Below are 13,417 nucleotides of genomic sequence, written 5' to 3' on the forward strand. Positions count from 1 at the left end.
TGAGCAAAACAACTTTAGATGCGGCTTTTACAAATCTTCCATTATGTATCTTTCTTTTAAAAAAGTAATTTTATTTCAAAACAAGTGATAAATTAACAAAATTTTCCCTTTTTGAAGAGTTCCCAGATAATAGCACACTATACTTAGGCTTCTCAAAATGTTCTTCTTCCTTTCTGAATATTTCATCCACAGCAACTCTCCAATGTCAGATGTGAAGGCCTGTCTAAAACCCAAAGATCCTTCTGTAACAAGTGTGTACTTCAGGTTTAAAAGATTATCTGCCTTGTGCTAGTTCAAACTTGGCTTGTCTGATGCTTCTTCATTCTTTGTGTGACTGCACATCTTAATATCAGACACATTTCAATGTAACACATCCTCAAACCTTTAAATGTAAATTTAAACACTTTTCATGATTGAGATTATATTGGCAGAATAGCTATAAAAATGGGATCCAGACAGGAAATTTATGGTTGCCAAATTTTCTCTTCATTTTTTTCCATTTCCTGACAGAAAAAATCCTTATAAAAAAGGACATGAGGAAGAAATATTTATCTTGCATTAATAGTTTCCTTGAAAATCCTAGAAAAACTAACAATAACAAAGACATTTTTGCTCTTGACATCTAAAGAAATACTAACTTTTTATATCTGTCAGCCTTGTCAAATGATAAAGTGACTTTGTGTGTCAGATTATCAGCAATATTCTCATCAGGTAGGTTTGCATTTTATGTTAGATTAGATTATCATGATAAGTCTTTCTCTTTTTATTTTTTGCCATTTAACATTTGTTATGAAATGAAATTTAAAAAGAAAAATAGTTTTAGCCTGAGAAATGTATTGGCAAACATAATTACTACCTCAAATGTGATAAAGCCGTATAAATCACCTGCACAAAAATCCTGCATTGTAATGCTCTAAAATCTATAACTAGCCTTTATTCAAACTTTTCTGTTGTACAGGTGAAAGAAACATATCAGGGGAAAGAAACAATTCTATTGTGTCTTTCCCCTGATATAAGGCTCGTGGAATTACAAAAAATATATCAGAAGTAAAGCACAGTTCATGAAACCTGGTAGGGTATGTAAAAGTTAACTGCACTGTGTATTTTACCCTGTAGTTGGTTTACAACAGAGCCAATCATGCTCTGAATACTGTGGTGGAAAAGAATACATCTTTCATCCAATTAGGCATTATATGCTTGGGACCACATGGACTGTGCCCTGGAAAGCAATCACACTGCTTCCAAAGAGATAAGATAGTGCTGGAGGATTCAGCTGGTCCGATGTTTATACAGAGTTCATATAGCCTGAGTTCTTGGGGCTGCTCTGGCCTGGTTTTCACCCCTGAGCTGAGCCAACTGTCAAATGACCTAGCAGGTCATTCTGTTTTAGGTGCTTCCTGTTGAGCACCTTTGAAAGAAAGTCTGAAAATTGAATTAAAAATCTGCTCCTAGAGATGATTCAGTGAGTTTGAGTTACTATATAAATATCCCACCTGAGCTTTTAAGCAAGACCAGGAACCTTCATAAGCAGAAATCACTGTTCACAAAACAAGGTGAAAGATGAAAATTTATTTTCTTGCTTGTTTCTAAAGAGGCATAAAAACATACAAACAAAATTTGCCTCTTGAATATCTGCGTCGTTTAGTGTGGACACAGCCAGGACAACTGACCTTGAGTGATCGAGGAGATATCCCATTCTGTATGTTGTCATGGCCAGGATATAAATGCAGGGTGGAGAAGAAGGAAGGGTGGACACATTCCAAGTTCTTTCTTTCTGAGGCACCAATACATGTAAAGGAACCCTGCTTTATTGGGAATGGCTGAACTTGCCTGCCCATTGAAAGTAGTGGTGAATTAATTCCTTGGTTTGCACTGCTTGTGTGAGCAGTTTTTGCTTTCCCTATGTTTTTTTTTTTGCCTCAACCCAGAAGTTGTCTCACTTTTATCCTTCTGATTCTCCTCCCCATCCCACTGGGAGCAGACAAGTGAGCAAGAGGCTCATGGGGCTGAGCTGCCAGCTGTGGTAAAACCTTCAGCTCTGGTGTGGTACATTCACAGATACAGTCCCACTTAAATCCCCCTAGATCAAAAATGCTGCAGTGCTGCTTTCCCCCTTGATCACAGGCACACTTTACCAAATGCTTCCTCTTATTAAAATTAATCAAGTCAGCTGCTTGGAGGAGCTGATCCAGTCAAAATGAAGCCCAGCATAAGAAAGTCCTTTCCATCCCCTTTGGTCAGATAGTGGTAGAGCAAACACAGCAAGGCTGGGAATACAGGAACAACATTTTCATTTTAGGACACTTGTGAGACAGAATAGTAAGGTAAAGAGACTCTAAGGGCTCAAGAGACACGTGCAACATTTGGAGCCTCTGATAGCAGGGAGTTCTTTCAAATGCTGATCAGTGTTTGACAGTACCAGCAGTCTGTGGAAATACTGCAGGATTGGGCTGTTATTTAACATTTACAAATTAATACTGCATTCAAGATAATGAATGGCTTGAGCACACATGCTTTCACACACCACCTGTCCATTCCCCTCTCACTTCTGTTGTTTCTTCTCACTCTGAAGATAGCTTGCTAATTGCTATGCTTGTACGTAATATGACATGGCCACAGGGAATGGCAAACTGGGAGGGGAGGGGGTGAGAGAGTTAGAGACACAAAGAACTTGTGCTTTGAGTAACCTACTTCATCTTGTCTCTGGTAGTAAGAGTTTATTGTTCTAACCCCTTGGTCACCTCTTAAAATATATGAAAGGGCAATGACAACAGTTCTTAGGCACTGCTGAGGCAGACCTGTGATATATAGCTACACACCATCCTCAGTTCCATCAGTCAACTGCTCCCTTTGCTGGCATTCACAACTGAAACAACCAACTGTGTCTATTAGCACCCATCAGATGAGCACTTCATCAGTAACCAGTGAGACCCATGTGTTATAAAGTGGGATGAGTGTTCTGGATAACAACTTATTTCTTAAGTTGCCATCATCAGAAAGAAGAAATGATGTAAACTTAGGCTTTTGCAATAAGATGCAGCATCCAGACAGAAGCTAATGTGGTATCAGTAGGGATTTTTTTAATTCCCACAGTGCATTTTGGAAAACTGCAAAATTTCTAGGGAAATTGATAAATATGGACTTTCGAGAAATGTATATTCTAAACAGTAATGTTGTATGTGACATTTATTTCCAAAAGAAAGCACATTAATGTTTCTGCTTCATTGATAGTAATGATGACAAATTAATCTGCAACTTTCAGACTAAAACATTTTTCATTAAAATACCACCATTTCCATGATCCAATGCTTTTCTTTCTATCTTAACAACAAAAAAGTATTCGACATAAAAAATATTAAGTCATTTCTAAGCTATTTGATCAGGAAATATCCCCAAGCAAGAGTATTTGTTTTGGAATGATGTTCTGTTAAGAGCACACTTTAATCTCGGTGACAAGAAGACATTTCCATTTCAAAACATCTGTGTAAATCAAAATATCTAATTTATATCAGAGATAAGTTTACATAACTTTGTATTTTGTCAGCTGGGACCTAAGCATTTTTCTAGATGCAGAAAACAGAGCATAGGCAGTATCCAAATAGAAAGGTGCCCTGAGCACACATTGTGAGTTAAGCATGACATCCATCATATGACTACCATATTAAATGGGTGGCACTTTTCTTTATTGCCCCAAGTGTTCCCTGTACAGCCTTAACTCAGTACTTAGAGCACTCCCTGATCCACACTGTCAGTAATATGAGAGGATACATTTTAACACGTCTCAGGAATACTTAACATGAGCACTTAGTCCTTACTTGAACACTAAAACTCACACTTTCTGGCACTGAACCAAGCTAAAGCTCTAGTAATGTGTATATAATAACAGTATAAACCAAAATATATGCCTTCTGTATATGCTGCACAGGTATTACACACGTAAGTTCTAACTAGCAAAAACAACAGAAAAATTTAAGTGCTTCTGTGTGAACACTTTTTTCTTGCAAGCTGGATTTAATTTCATATGGGTAGTGAATAGCAAATACTGCTGAGGCTACTAAAATCAGGTTATCTCTCTATCTGTAACTTTAATTACATATTTGGATCCTGATTTTTTTTTCCTGTATGGAGATATTGTTTCCTCCTGCAATAAAAATGACACTTAGTAGAGTTTTCCCTTTCTGTCTCCATGTGAATATCTGCTGGCACTTCAAAACTCTTACTACAGCAACATATTTCCTGTGCTTTTATAGGAGACTAGAGACCAGAAAGATCAGTATTGCAATTTTATGCTGCTGTTTGCTTTACCACTTTTATGCTAACCTGATTAAGATGGTAAATGTCAATTTGTCCTTCAGACATAGCATACTCATGTTCTTTGAGAAAATTTTTCACAGAAATGTTCAATTTTTATATTCAGAGTTCTTAAAGGTTTGAGATGTTACTTTCTACAAAGTGTATAATAAATGGTAACAAGAAGAAAACCTCACGCTACCTACATTTATTTATGTTCTTCTGTGATACCTTCTCACTTAAATGAATGAGTGAATTTATGTCCATAATACCCTTGTGAGTTAAACATTCCCATTTCCATTTTTCTCTGTACCCATGTAGATGTTTGAAGCTTTTCTTCTTGGCTTGGGAGAGTAGGGAGAGGTATTCATTTGCTGAGTGGATTTCAATTTCTGTATAAAGCAGCTGGAGACTAACCTATATTTTAAAACCAAAGGAAAGCCCAGGGAAATGTACCATATTTAAATTGAAATATATCAAAGCTGACAGTAAGCAGGCTCTCTCATTTTCCACCATCTCCTTGTTCTATTCTACACTCCTCTTATATATCCTTAAGTTTTAATTTTTTTTATTACTTATTATCTATGCTGCTCAAAATATGCTAGGCATTTTTGGAGACAGCCCTTGCCCTGAACAGCATAATGCAATAAAAATGTGCAGTTCCAGAATGCCGTTTCTTCCCCTATTACAGTTCTATCTGAGCAGCTCTGAATTTAATGCATTTCTCCTCATCTCCCCATGCCCCAGGGAAGGACCACTGTCTCCACTGTACAGATGGGAAACCAAATAGATCTATAGTGCACACAGAGTAGAGCTCTCAAACCAATTTTTCTAGTCTTTGGTCTCATTCTGACATGATCCACTTGGAAATGGGCTGCAGGGCCCTGCCACTGACATCTGCCTTAGCAGCAATCCTGTGTCATCCTCAGATAATTTTTATAGGGCTCCTGGTGCCACCTGTCTAAAGGGCATGAATACTCACAGAAATGTTGATTTGTGGTTCCTCTCTTAAATAACTGAATTAAGACACAAGCATCCTGCAGCTCCTTAGGCTCTGAGCAAGGTAAAAGAGAGAATCAGATTCTAGTCCCCACAGACATTGTGTCTGTCCCCAGAGGTTAATGGACAGATTCTTGGGAAATCACGTATCTATCTATCTAATCTATCTATTTCCTTTGAAAGCTGAACATAAATTACTGGGGAAGCCACCGGATGAAAAGTAGCAGGGGATTTCAAAGCCTGCCTTACAAGACCTAGATAAACTAAGAAGTCAATGAACTGTCCCCATCTCAAGTCAGTAGGACACCCAAACACAGGGATGAACTCTGCAGAGTTGTAATACATAAAGCTATTTGCACAGGCCTCCTCTCTTTCCCCATTCTCCCCTAGGCAGTAACCCCTTCAGTCATGCACTGCACAGCCACAAAACTGAGGCATTTGCAATCCATGCAACAGCTGCCTTTTGAATTTCTCCTCCCTAAATATGTTCCTCTGCCACTGGAGTCTGAAAGTGTTGCTTTTGATTATAAACACCTCCTACGTCCCTGCTGAGCAGATTGCCATTCTCTCTCCCAGACTACCTCTGCAAGTACACTGGGAAATCTGCCAGCATACAAGGTTCCCCGTCCTCCTTCCTTGAGAAAACTGAGAATATATTCCTGAGAATATGGTACAGGAGCAGCTTTCACAATAAACAGCCCCCACAGTCAACTAAAGTTGCTTTAGTCAGGATGGAAACTACTTGGGGATTTTCCCTTATTTTCTAAAACCTAAAACAAATACATAAAGTTCCAACCAGTCTGTGTGTGATAAATGAACATATAGTAACTCTGAGTAAAAATGGTTCTATAAAAGAGATATTTATTAATAATGTCTTCCATAACAGTATTTACCCTCTTTTACTCACCATTTCCCTTTAAATTAGTGGGAAAAGGAAGAAGAGAAGGAAGAAATAAATAAAATACAGAAAAAAAATTGTTTGCAGTCTACTGGGATTTGTTTTTCCAAATAGCATCACATTCATCATTAAAAATGGTGTCTTTCAAGAAGACAGACCTGTGTGGTCTGTCATGTAAACTCGCTAGTTCTCACATACTTTATTCTTTCATTTGTCTCACGGTCATCTGGATTCACACTGCCAAGTCTCATGCAGTGAACATGGTAATAAAACCAACAATGTCTCCTACAATCCAGCTTTGCTGGAAGTGGCTTCCATATGCATGTGATTCCAGTGTCTCTCTCCCATACAACTATGAAAACAATCTTTTTTCTGTTCCACAGCCCTCTCTCCCAGGCAGTGGACTTAGCAGGGCAATGTGACCCACTGTCCAGATGTATCCAGGGTAAGGTGAGGCTGCAGAATAAGGAGAGGACTCTAACTGTGACTGTTGTACAGCCAAGAACATTTTCTTGAGCAAGAAATCAAGCACAAGGAGGTCAGCTGGACAATGTAACATCCAGGAGGGAAACCTTCTGCAACCAGAAACCTCCTGCAACTGCCTTACTGCAACAGAAGTACTTGTAGCTAATATTCCATATGGAACAGTAGTCAATGCTGAAGCCAAACAATACAGTTAGCAGGTCAATGCCAATTTCGTCTCCCCTTTGCTTCTTGCTGTTTTTCTTCCACTGCTCCTTGGCTCTACTGCCCCTCTGACCTGGTGCAGGACTCTCCATCCCTTCAGGGGGGTTCCTGCCCCTGTGTGAGGGTCTTCAGCTGTGATCCCAGCACTGTTCCCTTCCACACCACTCTCCCACTTTGCCTCCCTTTTCTCCTGGTAGGTCTATTCAATTTTTTTTTACCCTCCCAACAGGGCACTATGCTATCAAACCCTGCTGCTGCTGCTTCATGAACAGTGCTGTGAGATTAAACCCCATTAACAGTTCCACTTGTTGTATCTCCTAAATATTTCACATTCCAAAAACGTTCAGTAGCACTGGAAGTCCCATAGAAGTCAACATGACAGTCAACATGACGAAGTGCTCTGCTCTGTGCTACCAAACAGGGGTTTACCTATCTCCACCATTTGAAGAAAAAGGCAGTATGTTTTTTTTTCAGGAATTTTGTGGTTGCTAACCACACAAAAATGAAGAGTCAGAATCACGGAGGACTGGAGATGCACAACAAAATTTTGGGATTTGCTGGTATGGTTTGAAATTAAATTCTGAGCAGCTAGTCATAGGGAACAGTAAGAGAATGTAACTTCCTATTACCATTGAAGTAGATGTGGTGTTTAGGGACATGGCTTAGTGCTGGACCTGGCAGTGTTAGGTTAATAATTGTACCCAATGACCTCAGAGGTCTTTTCCAACCTTAATGCTACTATGATTCTATGAAAGAATTCAGTACCTTAATCTGCTCTGAATTTATGTGTTGCATACCAAAGTATTTATTACATAAAAAAAAATGTAAGAAATGACAACTAGACAGCTCATCCTACTAAAGTATCTACTGAAATCACATTAGTGCTTTGGTTATTAAGCCCAAATAAATATACTACCTGGGTTTGTCTGAGGAATTTTTGAGGCTGACACTGCAGGACCAGTGACAATTTCCATCTCTGAGTTACCGTGGTTACAGTAAGAAAAGACTGTGAACTCTTGAAAAGATAGATCTCAAACATTGAATGTCCCAGTTATGGCCTATACCTATTCTAGCTCTTGATTACTGTAGATATATGTAATATTTTTCTTTAATCCTGGATTGTAATCCTAATGCAAAATAGAAGATTCCCTTTTTTTTTGTGTGAAAAAGGGATTTGTCTTTTTAATCACTGAAAAGAAGCATTTTTTCAGCATTTGAAAGGCATTTTTTCATTTCCCTGCACTAATTATATAAGTAGCAAAAAATATAGCAAAAAAATTTGAAAGAGATCTCTGCTTACTTTAAATCTCTCAAAAATTAATTTGGACAAGGTCGAATTATATACTGTGAGGAGAAATGTCAGTATTCTTTCTGAAACAATTATGCCTGAATGATATTCTGCACATGAACTACTTTTAAAAGTCATTTATTTACCGTGTTTTTTTATTTAACAGAGAACTTTGTATAAAACATTATCTAAGTAGTGTTGACATTACATTTATGATACTAATAATGAATGGAAATTATATGGTCAGGCAAAAGAATAAAAAATAAGCTACTATACCTTAGGCTATGTTTTCTAGAAGCCAAAAACCTCTGATAATTATTTTTTATTAAGCCTTTATTTTAACAGGTAATACCACAGTGAAATGTTAGATTCATTTTGACATGAAAGTTAATTGCATTCAAGAATTTGAAGGATAAACAGTAGAAAATTGTCAAATTTAAGATAGGTGTATTGGTGTCCAGGCTTTGGTAGCAAGATGGCTACAAGGGTGGCTTCTATGAGAACCTCCCAGAAACTTTCCCCATGTCCGACAGAGCCAGTGCCAGCCAGCTGCAAGGTGGACCCACCACTGGACAAAGCTGAGCCCACCAGCAGCAGGTAGCACCTCTGGGGTAATACAGTTAAGAAGAAGAAAAAAAAACATGCAGCAGCATTCAGAGGAAAAAGGTGACAATGTGTGAGGGAACCAGCTCTGCAGACACCAAGGTCAGGGAAGAAGAAGAAGCAGGAGGTGCTTCAGGCATCAGAGCAGAGATTGCCCTGCAGTCTACAGTGAAGCCCGTGGTGAAGCAGCTGTGCCCCTGCAGCCCATGGAGGTTCATGGTGGAGCAGAGATCCACCTGCAGCCCAAGCAGGAACCCATGTCAGAGCAGGTGGGTGCCCAAACGAGGCTACAACCCCATGGGAAGCCCACTCCTGGCAGAACCTGTGTCCCTGGGGAGAGAGAAGCCCATGCTGGCGCGTTTGCTGGCAGAACTTGTGACCCCATGGGGCACAGACAACATGGGATGAACTGACAGCAGTCCCCATTCCCCTGCAGTGCTGAGGGGAAGAGATAGGTAAAAGCAAGAATAAAGTTTAGATGGAAAAAGAGGGAAGGGAAAGCGGAGGTTATTTTTAAGATTAAGTTTTATTTCTCATTTTCCTACTCTGATTTGATTGGCAATAAATTAAATTAATTTCCCCAAGTGGAGATTGTTTTGCCTGTGATGGCAATTGTGGAGCAATCTCTCCCTGCTCCTATTTCAACCCTTTCATTACATTTTCTCTCCCTTGCCCTGCTGAGCAGGGAAGTTATAGAGTGGCTTTGGTGAGCACCTGGAATTCATCCAAGGTCAGCCCACCACAGTAGGACAAAGAAAATATGATAAGGACTAAAGGAATACAGTTGGAGAAAAGAAAATATGTAACTGAAGTCAAATCAAATATAAAATATCGAGTCCAATCAGATGACAAAAAGAATTGGAAAAATTCCATCCCAAGACTCAGCTGAACAGGAATAATCAAAATGCTTGATACTTTACTTTGTACAATAGTCCTAAGTTAATAACAGAAGGATCAATGTTCTGAAAAGTCTTAGCATCTGCTAAGAGATAACTCCCCTCAAGTGAAAGGCCAGTATGACATTCCTAACTCCTCCAAATGAATGTAGTTCAACAAATCTTCTGACAGGTTGAAAAAGTGTGAACCTAACACCTGTTGTGTTTAAGTACACATATGCTAGATCTGTAACAGCCCAGTAAACAGGGTCAGAGCACAAGCTCAGCTGCAGCTGGTTTCCTTATAGGAGCTCTTAATGAGCTTTCATGCTCCCAGATAACACCTAGGCGTAGATTAGAGCACAGAATGGGCCGAGAGCTTCAGACATCCTGCTTTGCATGGGAAGAAAGTTTAGGTATTAGGATACAAGTTGTGCCAGCTAGTTACCCTGAGAGACAAAATGTTGTTCATTTTATTTACCAGGATGCATATAGTCACAAAGTTTCAGAGCAGCAGGGCGTAAGAATAAATCCATGCCCTTCTGTTGAAATCCATTGCAAATGGTTTGAGAACCATGAAACTTTTCTGTTTTGCTAAGGAGTAATAAATGAAAAAATACTCAAAAGCAAAGAAAAAAAGAGTACTTTTTTTTTTTTTATAGAAAGCCTAAAATTTACTAAGAATGTGTGGCACATCCCTCAGGAAACACTTAGCTGACATTTCATTCACTTATGCTGATGTTTAATTCTGTGTAATGCTTTCTGAGAAGACAGGATTTTTTTATTCTGCCTGTGCTTTAGAGAAGTTAACTTAGTGGAGGAAGGGGATTTTAACCATTATATTCAGTTAATTTTGTATAGGAAATACTGTCATAATACCAGGAGCTTCAGGAGAGATGCAGGCAAGGACGACCAGTGGATTTATATGTACTGTAAAAACAGATTCTAACGAGTAATTTTAAGACTACCTGGACACAAAATTTGCCTCTGCATTTACACATAATACTACCTGAGTAACCACTGACAAAACAGCATTTTGAGCCAGTCATACATTAACACAACTTATAAAGTGGTCCACAGGTCCCTCTGGATATCCCAGCTTAACAGTAGGAATGGCAGTTTTGTCTGGTTCTGCCACTGACTGACTAACTAACCTTAGACAAAATATTTAATCTTGCCTCACTGATCCATTGCTGAAAGAGGATTTGAGTCCTTAACTATCTGAAATCTATGGATAAAAATGTGTTCAATTACATAGCAAGTATGTGTTGTTATTATATAGTAAATATTAGTATAACAAAACATGCATCGGAAAACCCCTTTTGCATGTTAAATTAAGGCTAGGTCAAAATACTCTTACAATGAGTTTCTGTTATTATGCTTACTTTACAATAAATCAACACCAAAGCTCTCAATACTCCAAAACCTTGAGGAAAACTCAGTTTGACCAGTTCTGAGCTTTGCTGGTCTGTATTGACACTCAAAAAAGACTCAGCTGACCAATTGCAGACCGTCTAATATGCATTAACCTAAAGCTGAACAGCTGCCAACAAGATTTCTGTAAAGCTTCATTGCATTCCCTGCTAAGTCTTCATTTTATCACTTTATAGTATTTGTAGATCAAAAACAGCTCTCCAGCCCGGCCTTAAGCAGTGGATAAAGCAATTTCCTTTAAGAGTTTTAGGGTATTACATCCAAGTGCATTTCTGAAAAGTCTCAAATGGAGCAGATAAAAGGGCAAGCAGTGGATATAAAAAGAAATAATTTCAACTTGATACCTGGCAAAAGGGGGTGATTTTTGTGTCTGCTGATTTCACAAATCATTAAACTTAACAGCAAACATAAAATGAATGTTTCCTGCCCGTTTTTTGAATGTGGAGGAGTACAGGCACTTGCAACATTCCCCTATGTGAGTGGCCATTAGATTGAGCATTGCATGGAGGACAACTGCATAAGTGCTCTCACAGAGTCATCCTCAGACACCAGATGCAGTTGTTGTAGCCCCAGGGCCAGAAACCACAAGTACTTATTGTGATTGCAGTCAAAGGTCTCAGCTGTGTCCAGGTTATTTTCTTCTCCAGCAGAAAACATCAGTGATTCAGCTTCACTTAAACTATACAGTGCTTATATAGAAGATGACATCACTCACTTTCTCGACATTTATTTCAGGAAATCTCTCTTCAATGCACTTCTCAGCTTTGCTGTGCCACTCCTCAGCTGATACAAGGAGCTGTAGCTGGGTACCTCTTTCAGCTGACTCCAGCTACCCTGGTACACTACCTGACCGGGAGCTATTTTTCCAGATGTTTTTCCAACTTCCTTTTCTTGGAGAGTAGCCTTCACCAACAGTGTATTGCAGTAAAGACCTTCCTCAGGCTGTGCTTCAACAAGACAGACAAAGTAATGAAGAACAGGTCCTGGATTCAACAGCCCACGTTTAAGAATACCCAACCATGACAGTGCACAGTACTATTGCTGAGGTTTAACCCTTATGCCCAAAACTGGCCTGAGCACCTTGCCCTCTAGGCATCTGCTGTATAAACACTGGGTTTCTCATATTTGTAGCTTCAGATGTTTGTCATGATGATTCAATCAACACCAAGGAGGAACACCATTGTTTCTTAGAGTATCAGCTCCAATGCTTCAAAGAAAAGTGCAACTGTGCACTGTGTGCACAGTTTCAAAAAGTTTCTGTGCAAAACATAAACTAAAATTACATTAAAATAGAAAAGCCAGGATACAAGAGTATTGACTCCTCTGTAGTATTACATTTTAAAGAATTTAATGTTGAGTCCTTCTTTTGATGCTTTTGATTAGTACATAATAACTCCCTCATGTGCTTGAGTAAACACAGGTCAGAAAAGTCAGGACCATCATGCTGGCTCTAAGACAGAAGTATCCTTTCTCCTGAGGACCAGAAACTGATTATTTCAGTATCTTGCACTTATACTAAATCAATCAGTAATAAAAATTAATATTAAAAAAAATTAAAAGCAATTTTTAAAAAGTCAAAATCTCTTTATTCCCTTTATCCTAGATAGTTTTGCTTTTCTTGGCAGTCTTCCAGATTTGTATTTCCTGCTCTTTATCAGCAATCTTCTAACAAGAATGGTTTTGACAGACTGAATAATAGAAAACAGTGTATGCTGACAATCAGATGAATTAATGGACAAATGTTGGTGATTAAAGCTTACTTTTAATACTAGCTCAGACTTGTGTTACAGCAGTGAAACACTAAATCACTGTGTACAGGGACAGAAAGTATGCACATTGAGATCACATCATTGCATTAGCTCTAACACTTCTGTTACTTTGCTTTTTATGAACTATCAAGATCCTGCATATGGTATTTCAGTAATTAAGATCATGTTTCATGGAAAAATTCTTTCTGATTATGGTGATCATACCATAAGGTACTTTTGAATGTCATTTGTTATTAAAAACAAACAAACAAACAAAAACCACAAAACAAACAAACAACAAGAAAACACCATAAGAAGGGATGAGTGCTAGAAAGTACTGACTGCCCTGAGTTAGTCTTTGTAAGACCATTCTCTGAAACTGCTTGAATCTCTAAACTTGAATCACTGTAGGAAAGAGAAGCAGATATACCAAGAGTTTTTGATTCAGAATTTGTAATTCAGCTTTTGCTCAAGACTTGATTAGGAAAAACTGTTCCTGGGACTAATCCAGAGAAGAGCTAAGTTTTACAGAACTCCAGAACCCCAGAACTCCCCGTGTCATTTGTACTGATGACAGTGACAATTTGTGGTGGGA

This window comes from Motacilla alba, chromosome 3, assembly GCF_015832195.1.
Source record: "Motacilla alba alba isolate MOTALB_02 chromosome 3, Motacilla_alba_V1.0_pri, whole genome shotgun sequence".
Classification (NCBI taxonomy): Eukaryota; Metazoa; Chordata; class Aves; order Passeriformes; family Motacillidae; genus Motacilla; species Motacilla alba.